Raw genomic sequence first — 9,039 nt, forward strand, 5'->3', positions numbered from 1 at the left:
TAACCGTGAAGAAGTTCTGGTTGATCTCCTGGTTTCTTGAGATGGACCAGACCCATCATTAGATGTTCGAACCTTCTTTCTACGCTGACCAATAGACTCTTCATCTTCAATCTTTCTAACCYTTCTATTGGAGGTATCGAAGTATGGTTGAACCTGAGACGGACCGTTGGTAGAAGAATTTTTGCTACTCATATCAAACATGTATATCCATGATGGTTTATTGTCTATTTGGAAAGACAACACTATTGTAACAAGAAACATTTGAGAGCGTTGGGGCATACTGGAGGGCCCTCATTATTTTGACCTGCACAAACCAAACAATTTTGAGCAGTCCAATTTAGAATCGTTATGCAAATRTCTATGGTTAATCCGACTTCTATCACTGAGAAACCCCTGTATATATTATACAACTATGTGTTGTACTCCTAAACAGATCAGCATAATAGAAGCTAATAAAACCATAATCATAATTCTATCTCCGGCACTCCAAATGTCAATCATTCCCAACTTGATAAGCAACACATAGAATTCTCATAACGATTTTATCAGTTTCCCATATTTCAATCACACAGAATCAAAATGCAGAATAAGTTAACATCCAGGGAGTCCATTAGAAACTGAGGAACAAATTGAGAAAACAATCGAGATCCAGAGAATAAAGGAACAAATTGTATCTAAAGAAAGTGTAAATAACATTATGGAATGCTACAAGGATCAACATTGGAACATGTATTTTTCACTGCAAACTGCAGTAAAAACAACTGATGCAAGAAACATATGGATAATAATTCTAAAAGGGAATTCACCAAATGCAATCAAATGAAGAAAAAAAACAGATAAGCAGGTCTATCCAAATCAAGAAAATAGATAAACAGATAAACAGTCAACTATTATAAGAAACCCAAATCGATCCTCAGGTATTTCCATGGTGTTTCTTATGCCAAATCAAACAAAAAGAAAACATATAAACAGAAGACCCATTACCTTTCTTGAGATATCGAGAGGCAGAAGAAGAGACCGACAGCTGCTTGGATCGAGAGGCAGAAGAAGAGACCGACAGCTGCTTGGATCGAGAGGCAGTATAAGAGATTGAGACCTGCTTGGATCACGAGGAAGAAGAAAAGATCGAGTTAAATTAACAACGAAACAACTTTTAATCCAGAAGAATTCATACGAGTTACGATACCGACGTGAAAAGAACCAGTCCAGTTCCCCAAATTGAGTCTGATGAATCGCTTTAGGGCATCGACACTCATCGCTTCAAGGCTCGTTTTAGGGCATCGACACTCATCGCTTCATCGCTTCATGCCRTTCGAGTAATTGCAAATCCTGATTTTGGTGGAATTTGGGTTCCTTGTGTTGTTGGATCAATGGAATCTGGATGATGAAAGCCTTTCCATACCACCCAAATACAGAAAGAAGCATTAGGAGAAGAGTGATATTGATTTCAGACTTTGGTTTTGCACTGAATATTTCAGAGGACGGTAAGAGCTTTTCAGCTCTTATTTTACAAAGAAATCAAACAGTCTGAAAACATAAATGTCTGACCGATTCAGACTTAAGTGGTTTTAAGAGGTTTTTTTTTAAAAACAAAATCCCTAAATATAACGACATAATAGTCTTTCTCAAGATGAGATGAAATGAAAATGAAATTCCTTTCTAAAACCTTAGGCATTTAAATTTCATGATAAAACTCGAACGATAAACCAAACACTTAAATGGAATTTCGTTATAATTTCTTCAAGTTTTGTGGGATTCCAACTAACAAAACCCCACCTACCCTTTGCAATCAATGACCGTATCATGTCTTATGTCTTTGATATGATTAAGAGAACATTTTATAACTTGTTGAATATAAATTAAAAATAATATAACTTTTTAATAAGAAAAGATTGGAAAAAATGTATTAAACTTTTTTTATTTGAGATGTTTTTTCATAAATATCAAAATGCTGTAATTAAGTGGTTGGACCGATCGGCTTTAAACTAGGAGTTTCATCTTCACCTTTAAAATATAGCTTTTTGTTGATTCCGGTGAGTACTGGGTTTGGTTCCAGTGAGAAGTATAAGAAATGATCTCCACCTTTAGATGCACATTAGAATGAGATACACCAGATCAACCCCAATATCAAGCACGATTCATGAGTGAGTTTGAGGTTAAAGGTGATCAATGATCCAAATTCTTTCTTACGCTTCTCATTTTAACTCTCTGTCTCAAACGATCATTCGTCATGGTTACTTATCATTAAATTTGTCGATTTACATATAAATAAATAATAGTCAAAATATTGATGTCCATCAAGTCGTTCTATTATTTGGCCCAATAATTCCACTTTGAAAGCTTTAAGGACTATTTCATCATTTATGTAAAGTTCAAGGGTTGAACATAAACCCCTTCCGTCAATTGTGGCCAAAATATAACGCTTAAAACTCTTTTGGATTCACTTGTAACAATATTTTTATCTCTAGTTAAAAGTAAAAGATAAATTTTTTTTACTCTTTTCGTTTTGTTTTGTTTTATTCTGACTCGTAATTTGTTTTTAGTGACCGGTTGTTATAAATTTAACTGTTCGATAAACTTCATGAAACTAATATTTTTTCCTTGACGCTCACTAATATTTATTACTGATTCCAACATGATGTCGTCAATAAACATGATCACCCACTATGGTACATAATACACCACCAAGTTATATTATAAAAGTTCCATACCAACCAAAATCTTTATTACGATAACTTACGTCCCATAACGGCTAGAAATTAAAATAAAGGACTATATAATAGACGATAATCTCGGTCAAGATTGAGATAAATATGTAACTGATGTGTATTTATATTTCAGGGTGATCCTATCCTAATGTATAGATGTAACCTCTTATTTATTGTAACTTTGGAATAGAATGAGGAGGACAAGAGATTACAATTCATTACCCTCCTTTATGGTATCAAAGCCTAGGCTCTTCTTCCTCTCCTTTGCAACCTCTGTCATCATAGTGTCTGTTAAAAAATATTCGAATAAGATAGATGGAACAAAATAAAGTTTTAATTTCTATTAAATATTTAACGAACAAAATTAAACCTTTTATAGTTCAGAACCCACAATACCTCAACAAAGTGTCAAATCACACAAATTGAATCTATCCTTCACGATAGATTCAATGAAAGAAAGGAGTAGAAGCAGAGTTGTTCATTTAGTAAACAGAAAATTAAATACAATGCGTAAAATATAAAACCAACATAATTAAATTGTCGATTTGTATTGTAATCTGCATAGTAAAACCTGTCCTTTAAGGTTTTATACGACCACTCTATTCACGCTGTGAGTCTGCTAGTCGCAAAGCACCACGATTTGATGCAGTATTCGATTCGTCTATGAACAGCGATCAATAACGAATATAGAACACGGTGGATGCAGAAAAACGGTAGAGAGAAAATAAACTCGAAAGCATAAATCGAAGGAGAGAAGAGACTGGTTTTTTCTGTGTATTTCGAACTGGCTTCAACCCAGTTTATATACTAGTTGAAGCCGACTACTGCTCCACGAAATCCTCACAAATCGCAGATAATGATGAGGATATTTCTCAACTGGCCATTATCTCTAAAAACGTGGAAGACCAAATCATAAACCGATTTGTTTTAAAATAAAACCAATTTATTTTTTCTTCTCCTCTCGATTTTGTACCAAAAAGATACTCGGGGAGAGGCTCCTTCTGCTCCGATGTGGCGTGCGAAGTGCGCCTCCTCGCGCCACCTTCGCGAATCCCACTCCCGCGGCCTCGGCCACGTGCACGTGTGTGTTGAGCCTTCCACTCAGACCCCCACCCACGAGTTCACCAACTTGTTCAAAGCCCATTTCTAGAGAGAGCCTTATAAGCTTCTCTAGAAAAACCTTTTCTACCAATATAGGATGGAAGACAAACTTCCAACCCACAAATATTCCAACAATCCCCCACCGGGTTGGAAAGTTTTATGACATTCATTGTAAATAATGTTACAGTGGTGTCACTAAGATTAAACCCTATTTAATGGTAGTATGAAAGAAGGGATCAATCCAAAGGTATCCTTAGGATTTAAACCTTGAATCTTGTGACCACTTCGGCTTACTTACACACATCATCTATCAACCTTGCTTTCTCATTGAGCGCTAATATGGACATGCGCTAAACCCTGTTTCATGACTTACTAAAAGAGAAACCACTACTCTTCTTTTGAGGCGACACCACCTCTAAGTCATATAGGCAAAGTTCTATAACATCTTAATTGTAATGCCTCTAAACTTTGTTAAGAGATTAACTCATCCTTGTTCTTGACAACGCCGTACTATCTTTCACCTTACATGGATCTATCATTTGATAGTACCTTCCATCAGTTAAGTGACTTGTTGTTACCGTTTAAACTTGGTAGATAGAAGCACTATATCCAAGTTGGGTTTCCATCACTAACTGATTCTATGTGGCTTCAGACCCATGTCTTTGGTTGTTGACCCTACCAAGTCTCTTGTCAGAGGCTTGGTTAGTGGATCTGCTAAGTTCCCACAAGACTTGACAAACACAATACTTATGGTACCATCATCAATAAGCTGTCTCACGTAGTTGTGTTGGAGACCTATGTGTCGCGACTTCCCATTATATATGACATTGTATACTTTTGACAGTGTGGTCTCACTGTCACAATACATGGGAATAAAAGGAGTCGGTCAAGGCCATAAATGGATATCTGTCAACAAATCTCTAATCCATTCGACCTCTTTGCCCGCTGCTGCTAGGGCATTGAATTCGGCTTCCATAGTCGAATGGGCGATACACGTTTGTTTCTTGCTCGCCCAAGAAATTGCCCCTCCTGCAAGAGTATAAATCCATCCACTTGTGAATTTAGAATCACTTGAGTGATCTATCTAACTGGCATCGGAATATCCCTCCAAGATTCCTGGATGCATAGAGTATGTCAACTCTAGTTCTTGGGTTCTTTTCAAGTAGCCCAATACTATGTCAATTGCTTTCTAGTGATCTGAACCCGGATTGCTAGTATATTGACTCAGTCTACTCACAACAAAAGCAATATCCGGTCTAGTGCAATGCAAGGCATACATCATGCATTCTATTGCACTAGCATATTCTAGTTGAGCCACTGCTCTACCTGTATTTTTATTGAGTTTCACACTCGAATCAAATAGTGTTAAAACTCTTTTATATTCAAATGTTGAAACTTTGTCAGTATCTTCTTTATGTAGTGAGATTGACATAGAGAGATTTGGGATGCTGACTTTCTGATCTTTATCCCAAGGATGGTATCTACTTCTCCAAGATCTTTCATCTTAAAGTTCGAGGATAAGTACCCTTTTGTTTCAAGAATACCATCTAGATTGGTTTCGATGATCAACATTAACATAAAGATTTTACCACAGTGTACCCTCTCGTATATTTTGAGTAGATGCATCGGTCGACCCCATAATGTTGGAACCCGAAAGATGTGATAGTCGTATCAAACCTTTCGTGCCATTGTTTAGGAGCTTGTTTTAAACCGTATAGAGATTTAACAAGCTTACACACTTTATTCTCTTGTCCGGGTATTACAAATCCTTCAGGTTGCTCCATGTAAACCTCCTCATTTAAATAACCATTCAAGAAAGTTGTTTTCACGTCCATTTGGTGAATATACAGTCATTTTATGGCGAAAATTGCTATAAGAGTTCGAATGGAACTAATTCTAGCAACTGGAGCATAGATGTCGAAATAATCGACACCCTCTTTCTGTCTATATCCTTTTGCCACCAATCTAACCTTGAAGGATGATATTGAACCATCAGGGTGCATCTTTCTTTTGAATATCCACTTGGAACCGATAGGTTTCACCTCTGTGGGCAAATTTGCCAGCACCCAAGTTCCATTACCCAAGATGGAGTCCATCTTATCATTTATTGCTTCTTTCCACATTGGAGCATCCCTTGAAGTCATCGCCTCTTTAAATGTCTTGGGATCCTCTTCAATACTGACAGAGAAAATGAACTCTCTTGTCACTCTCTTTTGTGTCCCTTCTACCAAGTACGAGAAAAACTCATTTCCCAGATTTTTCTCTTTTCTCACTCTTGTGCTTCTTCGTGGTTCATCAGCCTCTATAGAGGTTTTGGAACTAACACGAGATGTGTTAGTGAATGCCCAAAAACCAATCATATGATGATTGTAACTTTGAGTTTGTTTCATGAAATTGATAAATATAAAGGCATTGCCCATTTTATTATGTCTATATTATAGTCTGTGTTTTAATTATTCATAACAAATAACATTAAAATAATGTATTCTAAATGTCCCTAGTTAAATATTATTTCGGGTTTAAGGTTGAAGTAATATGATAATGACTAGCATATGTAGGGATTCAAATAGAGATATCGAATCTGCATATGGGTACAAAATGGAGACTTTGTGTATCGGACGTGACTTGTTATGAGAACACTTCATTGGATGTCATGTGAGTGTCATAAGTGTTTCTCATATGGTCAATGTACATGTAATTCTTTGAATTGAGAACATGGAGTTTGTTATGTGTGAATAATGTATTTTGACATTTATTCTAATCATTCCGTAATTGGATGACAGAATGATAGTTGGGTATGTTGCATATCACATAATAGAATTAGCATGTATCGAGATAGAATTTGTTTCTCCTTTATGACGAGAGTGATGTCTCTGGGCCTCTTGATAAATATATACTATAGAAATGCATGCATGCTTAGATATTTGATATGAGATATCATTATCTATTTTTTATTAGTATATTAGGGAATCAAGAAACTAAAGATTGGACATAACGAGAATGACACATTCAATGTCTCGTGTTCAACCTGGACATCAAGGACAAAAAAATTAAATATGTAAAACTAAAATTGACTACAAACCGATAATTTGTTGTATCACCAATTCTCGTCATTTGGATAACGATGATGTATTGCTTGATACCGCTCATCGTTTATAACTATAAATATGAGATTTATATTTATTACCAACATGTCGAGAACCCATTGGGTTACACGCTTTGAACATATTCGAATAAGGAGTTTCAATAATTAAAATTTTAATTATCATATCTGATTTGTAGCGATTTAATCTAATTAAATAAAATCAGATATTATTTATGTTGGACATAAATAAAGATGACTAGGGATGGGCTTTGTAAGAGAGTGATGGTGTAAGAAGGTCTTACACTCAAGCATGGTATGAGACATGGTGGAGGTATGGTGATGGTTAGGCCATACATCTCATGTCCATATAAAATGTATGACATTTTTTATGCTAGTTAGTTTTTTGTCTTGCAATTCTCTTTTAAAAACCACCTACAACAATATGCTCCATTTTCTTTCTAAGTTTTGAAACCGTGACTAGCATCACGAGAAGGCAAATGATTCGAATTGTTCGCGTGGATACCGTGGAGGCATCAAGCTTTGTTTGTTGCTGTGATTCAAAGTCTCGCTAACTGTGAGGTATAATTTCGAAACACCCGATTTATTCCGGTTCGTATGGGTTATTGGAGGGTTATGGTTTTATTTTTCGCTGTGCTTGAGATCCCGTAACCCAACAGTGGTATCAGAGCTACTTACGAACCTCTAGATCGGTTTTTTGTGACATGCATGCTATATTTAAAAAACTGTTTTTGCTGCTGTATGTTTTTGTTTCGTAAATATTTTGTTTTTTTCGTCTCAGAAATGTTATGAATCTCGAAAATCTTTAAACATGAAAAACCTAGATCTTTCTGTCAGCTTTCCACAATTTTTTGAATCGCATCATTTCGACTTCGTATGAATTTTTTATGAATTGTTTACGACAGTGTCGCAATGCTGTTCGAAAATCGAACCCACTACGGGTTTGACTTGGTTTTCGGCCCATAAGGGTTCTGGATCTTTAAAATCCTAAAACATAAAAGATGTAGATCTTTTTGTTAGTTTTTCAAAGAACTTTGAATCCCCTTTTTTCAATGTTGTATGAATTTTGTATTTTTTATACGGTGGTGTTGCAAATCGATTTTATGTTTCAATGTGATTGAATATGTATAATGTGATTTGTTTGGTGAATGGTTATAGCTCTTAGTCTTGAATGTATTATATTTGATAAATACGACTTGCACGTCGTGCCTTTCTCTATATACTCTCTTTGTACATTCTCCTCTCATACAATCCCCTCGAATGTAACTCGAGGTTTCTTTGATTGAATTGTAAAGTATTTTGTATAAAAGAAAGCGAGTGATGGAGACATTATGARGTGAYGAAGATAAGAAGACTTAGAGTCATAGAAGTTTATTTTATGTAATGATATTCATACTTGGCTCTATGAATATCGCATAAGGGGGCTATAACCATCTCACATATTTTTTACGCTTTATATATTGTGATATATTATGCGTGGTTATTTGTATGTAATACTTGTTACAATCTTTTAAAACAAAATATGTTTTTTTTAAAAAATGTATAAGTAAAAGGAGTTTTACAAATCAAAATGAGTTTTGATAAAAGTAAAAAGAAAAATGGTTTTATATAAGATATAAAATGGACCATCGATCTCGAGTGATAAGGTCTTAGTACATCATGCAAGATATCAACCGGTTTTGTCACAAAGGTCTAAACTGCCTAAGAAAGGAAGGTATTCAAGTGATCCTTGTGATCCACCTCCAATYTGGATTCCGGTTGAATCAAGCGATGAGGAAATGATCTATCACAAAAGAAAGAATGGTATATTCAAACTAACTAAAATCCCTCGCCAAAATATTAAGTTTAAGATGTCTTTCAAACATGACACTTATCAAGACTTTGATCATCGAGGGTGGGTCATGCTAACTCTTTAATCTTAGTAAGATAAGGTAAGCATAGGATTCCTACAAGCCATTTTTGGGTCAGACGTAACCAATTAAAGCCTAATAGGATTAGGGATTTGGAGGCATGAGTTGGGAACATTCATATGATGAATTTAAATAAAAGTTGTTTACTCAACTATCCAARAGTTACATAGAAATGTAATTAGCAATGTTGTTGCTTACCTAAAACATTATTGGTTGA

The sequence above is a fragment of the Cynara cardunculus genome (genome assembly GCF_001531365.2).
Source record: "Cynara cardunculus var. scolymus isolate 2C chromosome LG 2, CcrdV1, whole genome shotgun sequence".
NCBI classification, from domain to species: Eukaryota; Viridiplantae; Streptophyta; class Magnoliopsida; order Asterales; family Asteraceae; genus Cynara; species Cynara cardunculus.